The following is a 15,315-nucleotide window of genomic DNA, read 5'->3' as shown; positions in this document are numbered from 1 at the left end:
GGGCAACTGCTGGTCTCCCATACAACCCAGCCCAGGCCTGCGCCCTGGAAACTTCCCAAGGCGCAAATCCATGGTCCCTTGAGACTAACGGATGCCTATTCAACATATTTTAAACTACTTTTGTGATCTTTGCCTCAGCTGTTAGTGTGTATTCTGGAGTTGTGGTATACAGCAAATACGAATTTCAACAGCAACCAGTCTTTAGACCTGATTGTGGATTGAATTTAAAATGCAGCTCTGAACAGTGGTTTTCCTGGAGCTGCATTTCAGGGATTGATTGTAAATAATGAAACGCTCCATTTAACCTCAGATGCTTGCATATGCATGAATGCAGCCCAGAGTAGGTGGAAATTATCATTCATTTTGGGTGTCTGGAGTGTGAGTGTGAAGATGGAGGTGTCTGAAAATTATATGTAATTCAAAGGAAGCATTAGAGATGTGTTGTAACTATGGAATTGTCCTGCTATTACCTTTAATCTTTAACATATAAAAATGTCAAGTAATAATGGGTCAGGCAGGCCTCTTCTGCCAAGAGTGTCTTGAATATGAAGCCTGCTGCTTGTTTTGCTGAATAAAGACTTGTATATCCACAAGTTTCAGTGTCTGTCTGGTGACTTTGTTCACAGTTATAACATAACTGTGTAATCTGTCAATGTATTCCATACCTTCATAACAATATTTGTATACTAGTTTCATCTGTTTCTTGCTACAAATTTCATGTAACAAGGCTTTTAATTTAAACATTTCTATCAGGTCACTCTATATAAAATTACCTGTAATCTAAGAAGAGTCTAATATTTTTAATTTTGTATTTTCTTTGTGAACCTGCACTGTAAGCAGCATTATGCCATGACAGCTTTCATCTGAACTTCATGCAATGCATATAATTGTACTAAAGGTTTTTGTAGTTATAATATCACAACTCTTACATTTTACAATTTTTGTTATAAAACAGAAGTCTGTTAGCATGTATCATTTAGTATCTGTGAGAGCATAAAAATGAATTCTGAATCTAAATTGTCATTTCACCTTACTCATAAAAGTAATCTAGCTTTCCCCAAATATCTAATCTAATATTAAATTGTTTTAGACTTGCCTGTGACTTGTATTTGACCAACCACTCCCTTCACCCCACATTGATCTATTGTGGCCACACGGTTGGTAGCACCCTCCTTGAATGGTGCAGTGATCTGTAGGTGGGTTCTGGGCCACAAATAGTGGAAATTAACTCCATATTCACGGACTTCCTTGATAATCTTCTGACAGTTCAGGAGGAGGGATATTTACAAAATTTAGATTAAAGATTTCAAAATCTTTCAGCTACAAAATTATACATACATATATCAAAATATCAAATTCACTTGATGAATAAAATAAAATTCTAAACATAAAGATAGATAAAGTATAAACCTAGAGAGGTAGTGACGTAGTGTTGAAAGATTGGCTTGCATATTTTTGACCAGTCCAATCAGAATTAGGTGGCAGGGTGGAGATCTGTCCCTACCAAAGGAGGTGTAAGGCATTCCCTTCCTCCACTAGCCCACAGATCAAGCTTAGTCTCCCCCCCCACCCCCAATGAGAGTCACATGAAGCCATGTGAGCAGCTGGTGGATGGTCGTATGAGCAGATGGTACATATCAAGGCCTGGCTATATGACCACTGATGCCAGACAGACGATCTCTGAAGAGTGTTGATAATAGTGGTGACCCATCTTGTAGAGACACTGCCCAGAAGAAGGCAAACCACTTCTGTAGAAAAATTTGCCAAGAACAATCATGATCATGGATAGAATATGATTGCCTACACCACAGAATACAACACATAATGATGTTGATACAGTCGCAATAGGTTGAATGGCCTCCTCCTGTATTTAAATTTTTGCATGACTTTAAGAAAAGATGTTAGATGAATCTCCTAACATGTTGACATTATTTCCAGTGGGCATTGAATTTGTATAGACGCTGTCTTGCCTTCTTTGTAGCTTCATCGGTACGTTGGGACCAGGTTAGGTCTTCAGAGATACTGACACCCAGGAACTTGAAACTGCTCACTCTCTCCACTTCTGATCCCTCAATGAGGGTTGGCATGTGCTCCTTCATCTTATCCTTCCTGAAGTCCACAATCAGCTCTTTCATCTTACTGACGTTGAGTGCCAGATTGTTGTTGCGACACCACTCTACTAGTTGGTATATCTTGCTCCTGTATGCCCTTTCGTCTACATCTGAGATTCCACCAACAATGGTTGTATCATCAGCAAATTTATAGATGGTATTTGAGTTATGCTGAGCCACACAGTCATGTGTATATAGAGAGTAGAGCAGTGGGCTAAGCACACACCCCTGAGGTGCACCAGTGTTGATCATCAGTGAGGAGGAGATATTATCACCAATCTGCCCAGATAGTGGTCTTCTGGTTAGGAAGTTGAAGATCCAATTGCAGAGGGAGGTACAGAGGCCCAGGTTCTGTAACTTCTCGATCAGGATTGTGGGAATGATGGTATTAAATGCTGAGCTATAGTTGATTGACAGCACCCTGACAGAGGTGTTTGTGTGTCCAGGTGGTTTAAGGCTGTGTGAAGAGCCATTGAGATTGTGTCTGCCATTGACCTATTGTGGTAATAGGCAAATTGCAGTGTGTCCAGGTCCTTGCTGAGACAGGACTTCAGTCTAGTCATGACCATCCTCTCAAAGCATTTCATCACGGTCAATGTGAGTGCTACTGGGCAATAGTCATTAAGGCAGCATACATTATTCTTCTTAGACACTGGTATAATTGTTGCCCTTTTGAAGCAAGTGGGAACTTCTGCCCTTAGCAGTGAGAGGTTGAAAATGTCCTTGAATACTCCCAGCAGTTGGTTGGCAAAGTTTTTCAGAACCTCACCAGGTACTCCATTGGGACCTACCACCTTGCAATTGTTCACTCTCTTTAAAGACAGCCTAACATCAGCCTCTGAAACAGAGATCACAGGGTCATCAGGTGCAGCAGGGATCTTCACAGCTGTAATTATATTCTCCCTTTCAAAGCGGGCATAGAATGTGTTGAGTTCATCTGGTAATGAAACATGGCTGCCATTCATGCTATTGGGTTTCACTTTGTAGGAAGTAATGTCTTGCAAACCCTGCCAGAGTTGTTGTACATCTGATGTCACCTCCAACCTCATTCGAAATTTTCTCTTCGCCCTTGAAGTAGCTGTCTGCAAGTCATTCCTGGTTTTCTGGTAGAGACCTGGGTTACCAGCCTTGAATGGCACAGATCTAGCCGTCAGCATATGACATGCTTCCTGGTTTGTTCATGGCTTTTGATTTGGGATTGTACAGCAAGTCTTTGTAGGCACACACTCATCTACACAAGTTTTGATGAAGTCGGTACAACTGCAGCATACTCATCCAGATTTGAAATTGAATCCCCTTATACAGTCCAATCCATCCATTCAATGCCGTCCCGTATGCACTCCTGTGCTTTCCTTGTCCATATCTTTTTGGTCCTTACTACTGGTGCTGCAACCTCTCCTACTTTGGTTTCAATTTCTTTACCTTAATTCATTGAATTTTCTTAACTTTATTATTTTTGTCATTATCTTTCATCTTCATGAACCTTGATCATCAAATTTAGCTTATTGCACAGCATATTTGTACTTCTGGAATACATGTTCTCGTGAATTTGCAGTTCACAGTACATTTTAGGAAATTTGCCTTTAAAGGACATTTACACGAAATAGTTGCAGTCTTGATACGGTGCAGGGGTAGTTTTTTTTAAAGTTTGGTACAAACTTATTGACTTCAAAAATTCAAGTGCAACAGAGAATGCACAGAAGGTAGGATTCAAAATTAGCAGCAGAAAAGTGATGCTGCATATATGTAAGAAATTAATTCAGACTAACATGTACAATTTTAGAAGTCTTGTTTTGAAAAGGATAAAAATACCTTGCAAATAATTTCACTTTATTTCCATAATTTGCCAGAGTAATGTTATAACTATTAATTTTAATTTTAAAAGCTTTTATTTTGTTTTCTTCAATATTACATAGAACATTAAAGCAGAAATTTATAAAGATTTTTCAAAGTTACAAAGTTCAAAGCGAAATTAGTAATGAAGGACTAGGAATGCTGATTATAACTTCTTAGAATGGTGGAATGGTAGCTTGTAGAACAAAGGAAGCAGGAATTCTTACACACAGATTAAGTTATTTCATCAATTATAGAGATGGTAACCGTGAACTGGAAAACTATTTGAGAGGAGAATTTGAAAGAACATAAGAAAAGAACAGTATGTTGGGATAAAATAGACACATCCATTTGATGAGCTAGCACCTCTGTAGACAGAATGGGTCAGATGATCTATGCCATATTTTCACTGATCTTATGATATAACATTGCTATGTGAAAGACTACTTCTCTAAGGTTTTGGAAGGCTGCCAGCAACTGTGGAAATAGAAAATTGTAATGTTCAGCATCTTTACTGAAACTAGGGAACATTGAACCATAAATTTAACCGTTGTTCTGGTTATTTAAGTTGAATTTGTTCAAAATAATTTTGGAGCTTGCATCATTTGTCTTCTTCTTCTATGTTTTCCAATAATCCAATTGCCTAATTTCTATTCATAAATCTTAAGCTGTTAGCTTGTTATCCTTAATATCTGTTGCACTTCATATTCAGCACTGTCACCCCCTTGAAACTCATCACTAAGCTTCAAGACCTGGGCCTCAATATCTCACAGTGCAACTGGATCCTCGATTTTCTCACTTTCAGACCCAGTCAGTTCGGGTTGGCAATAAAATCTCCTCCACATTCTCCAGCAGCACAGATGTACCACAAGACTGTGTGCTTACCCCTCTACTTTACTCATTTCATACCTATGATTGTGTGGGTAACTGTAGTTTAAGTGCCGTGTTTCACTTTGCCGATGATGCCTCCGTTGTTGGGTGAATCAAAGGTAGGAGCGTGATTAGAAATCTGCTTGAGTGGCGCCACAACAACAATCTCTCATTTAATGTCTGTGAAGTGAAAGAGCTGATTGTTGACTGCAGGAGGAAAAAGCTGCAAGTCCATGAGCCAGACCTCATCTGGGGATTGGAGGTAGAGAGAGTCTCCATCATAGTCATTATTAATTGCTGCATTGTACGACGTGGTTGATCATGGTCTCATGACCATGATTGTTCTTGGCAAATTTTTCTGCAGAAGACGTTTGCCATTGCCTTCTTCTGGGCATTGTCTTTCCAAGACCGGTGACTTCAGCCATTAGCAAAGCTCTTCAGAGACTGTCTGGCTGGCATCTGTGGTTGCATTAGCAGGACCAACAGCTCATACATACAGTTATCCACCACCTGCTCTTGTGGCTTCACGTGACCCTGATGGGGAGGGGGTACTAAGCAGGTACTACACCTTGTGAGCAGAGGGAAGGAGCACATTACACATCCTTTGGTAGAAATGCATCTCCACCATAGCCCATCGGCAGCATTAAATTACTTGGCATTATCAAATCAGAGATTCTGCTCTGGTACCAGCACAAAACAGCAACTCTACTTTCTTAGAAGTTTATGTAGATTCAGCATGTTACCCGGTCTGTGACAGCTTCCTACAGATGCACAGTTTAGAGTATCCTGACTGGTTGAGCATGGCCTGATATAGAAACACCAATGCCCAGGAATGGAAAAGACTACAGAAAGCGGTGGATATAGCTCAGTCCATCACAGGCAAAGCCCAATTACATGAAGCACTGCCACAAAACAGCAGCATTTATCATTAAAGACCCCCACCATCTAGGTCACACTCTCTTTTTGCTACTAACATCAGGTAGGAGGTACAGAAGCCTTAGGTCCCACACCACCAGGTTCAGAAATCATTATTGCCTTTAACCATCAGGCTCCTGAACTGGCATGGATAACTTCACTTAACAAATTTCTGAACTGATTCCACATCCTACAGATCCACTTTCAGGGACTCTTTTCAACACATGTTCTCAGTATTATTCTTTATTTGCACAATTTATCTTCACTTGCATATAGGTTGTTTGTCAGTCTTTATTCATGTATAGTTTTTTTCATAAATTTTATTGTATTGCTTTATTTTCCTGTGAATGCCAGCAAGTGTATACACAAGGTAGTATATGCCAACATTTCTTACACATACTTCGATAATAAATTTAACTTTGAATTTGAACAAAGAACCCATGCAGACATCCCACGTAGTCGTAGCATTTTCACTCTTGCAAATTTGTTTATTAACACTTGATTTCACATGATGGTGTAATTAAATAATATTACACAACACTCTTCTGTGACCGTTTTAAAAACATCAATAATTTTTTTAAATACTCTCTAGAGTTTTGTTTTCAGGAGATGTTCTGCCAGCAGTACAGAACTTGCCCTTTTTACACAGTCAACTGCATTACCTTGTTCTTTATTTACACACTTTATCTATCTATAACATTTTTCAGAGTCTAAATATCCTCAATGCAACATGTCAGAATCAGACTCAGAATCAGGTTTATTGTCACTGGCATGTGACATGAAATTTGTTAACTTAGCAGCAGCAGTTCAATGCAATTCATAATATAGAAGAGAAAATAAATAAATAACACAAAAAATAATAATAAATAAAATAAAAACATAATAATAATTAATAAATAAACAAGGAAATCAATTACGTATATTGAATAGATTGAAAAAAAAGCAAAAACAGAAAAAGTGAGGTAGTGTTCACGGGTTCAATGTCCATTTAGGAATCAGATCGCAGAGGGGAAGAAACTGTTCCAGAGTCACTGATTGTGTGCCTTCAGGCTTCTGTACCTCCTACCTGACAGTAATAGTGAGAAAAGGGCATGCCCTGTGTGCTGGAAGTCCTTAATAATGGACACTGCCTTTCTGACACATGCTCCCTGAAGTACTTTGTAGGCTATTGCCCAAGATGGAGCTTCTGCAGCTTCTTTCGGTCCTGTGCAGTAGCCCCTCCATACCAGACAGTGATGCGATCTGTCAGAATGCTTTCCATGGTAAAACTATAGAAATTCTTGAGTGTATTTGTTGACATGCCAAATCTCTTCAAACTCCTAATAAAGTATAGCCGCTGTCTTACCTTCTTTATAACTACAGCGAAATGTTGGGACCTTGACACCCAGGATCCAGACATCCAGGAACTGGAAGCTGCTCACTCTCTCTACTTCTGATCCCGCTATGAGGATTGGTATGTGTTCCTTTGTCTTACCCTTCCTGAAGTCCACAATCAACTCTTTGTCTTACTGATGTTGTGTGCCAGTTCGTTGCTGTGGCACCATTCCACTAGTTGGCATATCTCACTCCTGTACACCCTCTCGTCACCACCTGAGATTCTACCAACAATGGTTGTATCTTCAGCAAGTTTATAGATATTTGAGCTATGCCTAGCCACACAGTCATGTGTATAGAGAGAGTAGAGCCGTGGCTCAAGCACACATCCCTGAGGTGTGCCAGTGTTGATAGTCAGCAAGGAGGATATGTTATCCGGTTTGGAAGTCGAGGATCCAATTGCCTTTCTTGTTTTAATAGTATTGGCAAAGTTGAAAATTGAGACTCTGTTGCTTCCTCCAGGTCATTAATGTAACTAGCAAGCGATTTATAAACAAGAACTCATCCTTGGGACATAATACTAGTTACTTCCTTCCAGCCCGAGTAAGGCCATTTGTTCTGATTCCCTGCCTTCTATATGACAACCAGCCTTCAATCCTGCTAATACAATTTCCCCAATACTATGAACTCTAATCTTGTACACAGCCTTTTACGTGGCAGTTTTTCAAATGGCTTAATTAGATCAAAATAATCTACGTCAAGATTTCCCTATTTATTGACTTTTTTATTACATTTTCAAAAATGCTAGCAAACATATTTACCTATCATAAAATCATGATAAATTGGTTTGATCACATTAAGATGTTCCTCTTAGGTGCCAGATGTAAGTTTTTTGCACGAAGAGTGGTGGGTGCGTGGAATGTCCTGCCATTGGTGGTGGTAGAGGCAGACACATTAGGGGCATTGATAAACTCTTAGATAGGTACATGGATGATACAAAATGGAGGGAGGGAAGGGTTACCTTGATCTTAAGAGTAGATTAAAAGTTAAGCCGAACATTGTGGTCCGAAGAGCAAGTACTGTGCTGTAATGTTCTGTGTTCTATGGAAGAAATCTTACATCTGTCAACTTCTGAAACACCTCATATTAGAGTGCTTTAACCCATTTTTCATGGTTTGCTACATGTTGGAGTGCTTCTTTCAGCTTGTTATTACTGACCTGTCTATTTGTGGCTGAAGTGATTAATAACATATAACATATAACAAATAACATGTTATATGTTTGATATTGTATGCCCTACAAAAATGTCTAGAGGCAGATGAGATATTCAGTGAGAGATCATTGCCTTGAGAAATCCATGTTTGTTAATACGGTCATGACAAGCTGAAGGTGGACATTTGTCAACTCTGAATTTGGAAAGATCTGGTCTCTTGTCAGAATCTTCCACAGTTGGTGCAATAATCAGGTGCCTACTTTCTTAATGTTCTTTATTTACATTATAATCACCATAAACTCTAATGTTTCTCTCCAGACTTTTCCATTCTTGCTCTCCTTTTCCTCTGAAGTCAGGATTTTACATGGGCCATGGGATACAACGGTCTTACATTCCCCTTAGCTTTCATGTTGGTCTTCAATCTTTGAATTGGTTTGCTGGATTAGCTCAAAATTCTTGAATGCTTCTATATTAAATCTTGTGATGTAAATTTTGTTTTCACAGAAGTATCTCATTCAACTCTAGCTTGTAACTGGTTTATCTTCCTAATACATGTTAATGTATATGGTGAATGAAGATGATTCTTGATCCTTCTTTATCTACAATGACGGACACATTCACACCGTTGTGTCCTTTGGCTGGAGTATATGCACTTCCAACTGCAGACATCTTCTCTGCAGTTGTTTAAAGTCCATGTTTTTTCTAACTGGCAATTTCTCTACTTCTTGTAATGCAACAGTTCAAAAATGATGTTAATTACTGCAATGGGGTTGATGTCCGGAGTAACTGAAACTGGGGAACCAGAGCCAAAGACAAAAGAGAAAGTGCACATGATGAAATGAGAAAAGTGTATACAGTGCATGGCAGGTGAATAAGAGATCTGGTTAAATACTTGAAATAACTGCCATCAGCATAAATATGAAAACAGGTACCTCTTTCACTGGATAATGTTACCACAAAGCAGCATGGCTATAAATAATTTAGTTCGTTCATTATACATCATTTTGATGCTTAAATTGGGATTTATCAGTAACAAGAAACAAAAAGTTTTGCTTTCTGCACCAGTGCACAAACAATCTTGCCATCTTGCTGCCATGATACTAAATTATTCATATTTAATCAGCAAAGTAGAATTGCTTGTTCATAGTTTATAATGTTTTTTGTGCACTGAATTTATTGGTTAAAAACAAACAGTTTCAAGGAAGGTGCCTTCATCTGGTGCATGCTGGGAAATTTGGGTAGACTCTCTTGACATCAGATGAAAGGAACCAGCCAAATCAATACTCTTCACAGACGTAGAGGAAGTGAATATATTAAGTGACTGATTTAAAAAAAACAATTATTTGTGAGGCTGTAATTAAAAATTAAGCAATTTCTTAAATTCAGCCAAATAGGATTACTATGGATGCTGTTTGTAACCATAAACAGCCTTTAATATTTCCTCTGTGTGTATGTTATGGAACTAAATGACCATTATTTATGTAAAATCCTTCAAGTTCACATATTGAATCTTCATGGGCTAGACTATATTTCAAATGTTATTATGAATATACCAAAGAAAATGTTTTAGCCTGATGGTAATAATTACAGGATATGACTCCATAAATAGGAATATCACAGCTTCATAAAAAAGTTGCAGACTTTATAAACTGAGCTATTACATCATCATTTTTAGTATTTAAACTGGTCTGTTTTCCTGAACCATTTCAAAGTTGGGTTTTGACGAGCTCCAGTCTCTCAAAATAATCTTATTTTGTAGTTTATTTTGCTATGGTAAGTTTTTTTTTTACCATCTTTGGAAGTGATATAGTTATATTGGGGAAGATTAACTTGTAACTAATAGATGTCTCAATTGTTTTCCCATGTTATGTTATCCAAGATTAATTTGCAAATGAGATTTTGCTTCAGTTTTGAAAGGCTTGTTTATTGAAGTTTAATAGAAGAAAAATGTATTGGGAATCCTAAGTTACAATAGGACACTGACCATCATATTTGCCACCCAGTTTCTATATCCCTTCTTTAAGAGACTCTGGGAAAATATCCACATTTAGAAAGTTCCAAGTCAGTTCTTTAAAAATATTCACAATTATGCCAATTTTATGTTCTAATCATAATGGTGAACACTGTCGTTGGGAAGCAAATCTGGTGTTTCACAACATAAAATAGGACTCTACTTAAAAATCTGAAAAATAATTATATTAGCTTTTATTCATCAGGTATCACAGGCCTACTTCCCAAATATAAGAGCAGGGAATGTATTTCAAACGGCTCAAAATAGCATCATGATGCACTTATCTTATTTTCTAGCTTAAAATACCAGCTTAAAAGAATGGGTATCCATCCTTCAAACTGGGCATTTCTAAACAGTAAAGTATGCAAAAAAAGGCAGCAAGACTTTTCTCCCCCCAAAGTTATGAATTTTAGTTATGTAGAAGATTAACAAGGCATAAACATAGTCTGAAGAGAATAATAAGGAAGAATGTTATTTTCTCAGTGGGGACTATACAAGAATAATCGAGAAGAAAGTTTTCATATAGATCTTGGGAGTAAAATGCTGCTTCTAGTGGGGTAGTAAACTTTGTAACCCATGTCACAGCTAGTGCTGAATTTGTGTTGGTGGATGTGTGTGGTGCCAACTGCACACTAGATAGTTGCTGTAGTGTTCTCGCTCAGGTGTAAGAGAACGCTGAACTAAACACCGAGGTAAACCGTAGTCAATGAAAACAGGATCGCAGTAAGAGTAACCGTTTACTGTTCACTCTTCCTCATTAACGTATGGTGAAAACTGTTGACAGAACAATACAAGATTTGTACAGTATTTGTTTCCTTCTTGATATCACATTTACATCGTAAATACTTGCAAAAGTAAAACTACAACAACTACATTACATTAAAGTGCAGCATACAGTCAGAATCTACTTAGGCCATTGACTGCTTTAAATACACTTCAACACAAACTATCCGCAACTCTTTAACTAATGAAAACATAAACCTTATCAACTGTCATTACTTTTAACAGAATCAGCATTAACATTTTAATTCAACATATCGATTATCTCATGAACTTACGGTGTTGCTTCACTATGTTTCTAGTGAGTAGAAAGACAACTTTTCTCGCGCTGATCCTGCACATGTGAGCCCCCTCCTTCCTGTTTCTCCAAACCGATATTTTCCCACAAGACGCAGCGAAACTGGATGTGACGTCATCGCATGCCGCGATATATCACAGACAACGAACTTACTTTAAACAATCCTAACTTTAACTAAAAAATGCTAACAAATGACTTACTAAAGCGAAAATATTATAAACTAAATAAATGCCATAAAGGCAACACACTCCCCGCTTGACCTTCGTAAGGTCACTATGAACATAATACAAACTTCAGTCTCTAAATCAGTTGTTAGGTAGAAGTAGAATGACTTCTGTAACTGGCCTTTGGTAAATTTTCACATCACCTTGGTCGGTAGTTTTCAACTCAACCTTCCTGACATGTCCATCCCTACTAGGGAATATGGCAGTGATTCTGACCATTGGCCAGCTGTTGCGGGTGATTTGCTTGTCCCTGAGCAGGACTAAATCTCCAATTTGAAGATTCCTGCAGGGTTCTGTCCACTTTTGTCTGTGTTGCAACAAAGGTAGTTATTCCTGTCTCCAACGAGACCAGAACCGATTTGCCAGAGCCTGGACCTGTCTCCATTGCTTTGTGTACAAATCCTTATCGGAGAAGTCCTCTGGTGGAGGGGGGGCTCCTGCCTTCTGCATAGGAAGCATTGATGGCGAGAGTATGAAGGGGCTTTCCGGGTCAGAAGACACAGGTAGGAGTGGTTGTGCATTTATAATGGCTGTGACCTCTGCCATTAGTGTGCACAGTACCTCGTGGTTCAATCGGGTGCGTTGCTGCATCTCAGGTTTCCTTTTCAGGGTTTTTTGCAAGGACGTGAACCGCTTGACTGCCTGCTCTTTGTTGTTTGGCAAGCACTGGCGTGGTTGTCAGAAAGGTAGTGGGGCGACCCAATTATTTGCTTCATCTCTTCATCTTGGTGTCCTTTGTTTTTAAGAAAATGGCGTCTTGAGCTGATTGAGCAAGTTTATTATCATGCTCAGTTTGAGCGAAGACTGACTGACTGACCCAGCGTCTTGTTGGTTACTTTACATTTGTTCAAGCCTTGTCGTGCTTCCTTAATACACATGACACTTGTGCGGGGTTGAAAAATTGAATGGCGGCCACTCTCTAGCACATTGGTCTTGAATGTGTTAACCGTCGGTTTGTGTACATTGCCAAGGCACACCTCTCCAATCACCACGCAGCCCAGATCCAGGCATTGTGCAAAGGGGGCGTCGTGTGGTCCATTGACCTGCTGCCTAACCTTGTGCACCCGGAGAACATCTCTTCCTAATAGCAGGAGTATTTCTGCTTTTGGATCCAGTTCTGGGATGTGTTTGGCGATGTGGTGGAGATGTGGCTGGTGTAGCATCGCACTTGGCGTCAGGATCTCAGTGCGGTTCTTCAAAATCTCATTGCACTCTAAGAGTGGAGGGAGGCAGATGATGACTTTACCATCCAGGGACTCGAGCTGGAAGCCTTCTGCCTTCCTTCCATAAGTTTCCACGTTGCCTGAGCAAGTTCTAAGGTAGTATGGGAACTGCTCACTCTCAATGTTGAACAATGTAAAGAACTCTGGACTGACTAGTGAGCGATTGCTCTGATCGTCCAGAATTACATAGGCTTTGATGGCCTTGTCTTTGGCTCCCTTAGTGAGGCAAATCTTTGAACAAGAATGGCTTGACTGAGCTTGACTGCAAACTGCTGTGCAGCTCGAGCTGACAACGGTTGTCCTGGAGTGAGCCTCTCCCTCCCCGCCATCCTGTTGTGGGGGTGAAGGAGCGCTGTCGGTTTGCGGTAACGGGCCGGGATGCATGGCCCCATCGTGATTAGTGTTATTACATTCCGGGCACTTCACAGAGATTGTACACTCTCTAGCAAGGTGAGAGGTCGAGGAACAGCATTTAAAACATATTTTTTTCTCCTTGAGAAGAGCCAACCTCTCTTCAAGGGGTTTTTCCCTAAACGTTCTGCATTTTCTGAGGGGGTGGGGTTTGTTATGCAATGGAGGATTCTTGCTAGGGTCGTTGTTAGTTGTAAAGGCTTCAGTCTTAAGCACTGAGACAGGGTTATTAATGTTGAAATTATTTAAAGAGGATTTATCTGGCTTGGTGTAAATTGTACTGCTTCCTGGACCCATGATGCTAGGATCGTTTTGCTTCTTCGCCTCCTTGCACACAAACTTAGTGAAATACTTGAAGGGAGGAGATTGACCGTTGTTCTCTTCCTTGTACTCTGCGCCAACGGACACCCACCTTTCCTGCAGCCCAAATGGAAGTTTGTCCATGATTTGTCTAATCCCGGATGGAGTATCTAGGTATACTAGACCAGTTGAGTAGCCATTTTCTTTGGCGCCTTGAATCTCCATGAGTAAATCTCCGAGCTCTCTTAACTTAATGTGGTCCTTGGCTGACATCTTAAGAAAATTTTCCAGTATAGTGCTGCTTCAATAATTTCGGGGGCCGCATAGCCCTCCCGAAGTCTCTCCAATGCTTTGCTTAAGGCTAGCTTGGGGTTGTTGATGTACACTGAACGTATGCGTCTCACTTGTTCGCATGATTATTTTCCCAGCCATTTCACCATAAGATCCAACTCTTGGGTTGCTCTGAGCTGGACTCCGTCGATAGCGTTGGTGAATGTGGAGTACCATGCACGGTAATTTTCAGGTTTATCTTCAAACTGGTATAGTCCTGAAGTGACAAGATCTCATCATGCTAAATACTGTGCCATGGGTTCAACTGCAAGTGGCATGCGGGCTGTGGGAATATGTCGGCGGGTATATGACTGAGGGCGTACATCTGTTATGGAATTTGCTGTTCTGAATTCGGCCTTTGCCTCTCTTCTCACCAAATCTGGTAAGTTTGGTGTCGAGAAGTATTTGTCATCAGCCCTTTCGTTCTTGAATTCATCGCAGAGTTGCAAGGGTAAATTGTCTTCCTCGGATGGATGTGATGCAATCGGGCCTCTCTGAGACTCCTCATGACGTGGGGCGTTATCGTTTAAGTATGGAGAGGAAGAATGAATCTTCCAGTCTATTTGAGATTGGACATAGTCGCTTGTGCATTCCAATCTTATCTTTTCTGAAGTAGATTTTACTTCAACCAGATCATGCATTTCTTCAGCATCTTCTATTAACTCTGCCTCCAGCCTGGCAGCTTCTGCTTCTCGGTGTAGCGTCAGCACTTCTAACTCTGACGCTAACCTTGCCCTTTCCAACTGGTTTTTGGCTTCTCTGGCAACTGCTTCCTTCTGGTTTTCAGCTTCTCTGGCAGCCACTTCCATTTTCAATTTTGCTTCTTGTTTGGCGTAGAACACTTGCACCTTGGCGGTTTCTGCCTTAGCTCTTGCATGGGCAGTCTTACTTGATGATGCCCTACTGCCCCTGTCGCTGGATGGCAACGACTTGATGCTGGATCGAGTTGTTATTGCAGCATTTGAAACACCTGATAATGTCGCCTTTTCACTCTAGTGTTCTCGCTCAGGTGTAAGAGAACGCTGAACTAAACACCGAGGTAAACCGTAGTCAATGAAAACAGGATCGCAGTAAGATTAACCGTTTACTGTTCACTCTTCCTCATTAACGTATGGTGAAAACTGTTGACAAAACAATACAAGATTTGTACAGTATTTGTTTCCTTCTTGATATCACATTTACATCGTAAATACTTGCAAAAGTAAAACTACAACAACTACATTACATTAAAGTGCAGCATACAGTCAGAATCTACTTAGGCCATTGACTGCTTTAAATACACTTCAACACAAACTATCCGCAACTCTTTAACTAACGAAAACATAAACCTTATCAACCATCATTACTTTTAACAGAATCAGAATTTAAGAGAATTTTAACAGAATTAAAATTTAACATTTTAATTCAACATATCGGTTATCTCATGAACTTACGGCGTTGCTTCACTGATGTTTCTAGTGCGTAGAAAAGCAACTTTTCTCG

The 15,315-nt window shown here is 39.8% G+C and overlaps 1 protein-coding gene across 7 annotated transcripts in view; it reads left to right on the top strand.

The window, feature by feature from the left end:
• Positions 1-15,315, top strand: part of myo3b (myosin IIIB) — a 481,967-nt gene that overhangs the window by 305,494 nt on the left and 161,158 nt on the right. The gene's annotated exons all lie outside the window — the stretch shown is intronic.

Source organism: Hypanus sabinus, chromosome 4, assembly GCF_030144855.1.
Source record: "Hypanus sabinus isolate sHypSab1 chromosome 4, sHypSab1.hap1, whole genome shotgun sequence".
In the NCBI taxonomy this organism is placed as follows: domain Eukaryota; kingdom Metazoa; phylum Chordata; class Chondrichthyes; order Myliobatiformes; family Dasyatidae; genus Hypanus; species Hypanus sabinus.
The sequence above is the reverse complement of the archived record's forward strand: the minus strand, read 5'-3'. Positions and strand labels throughout refer to the sequence as shown.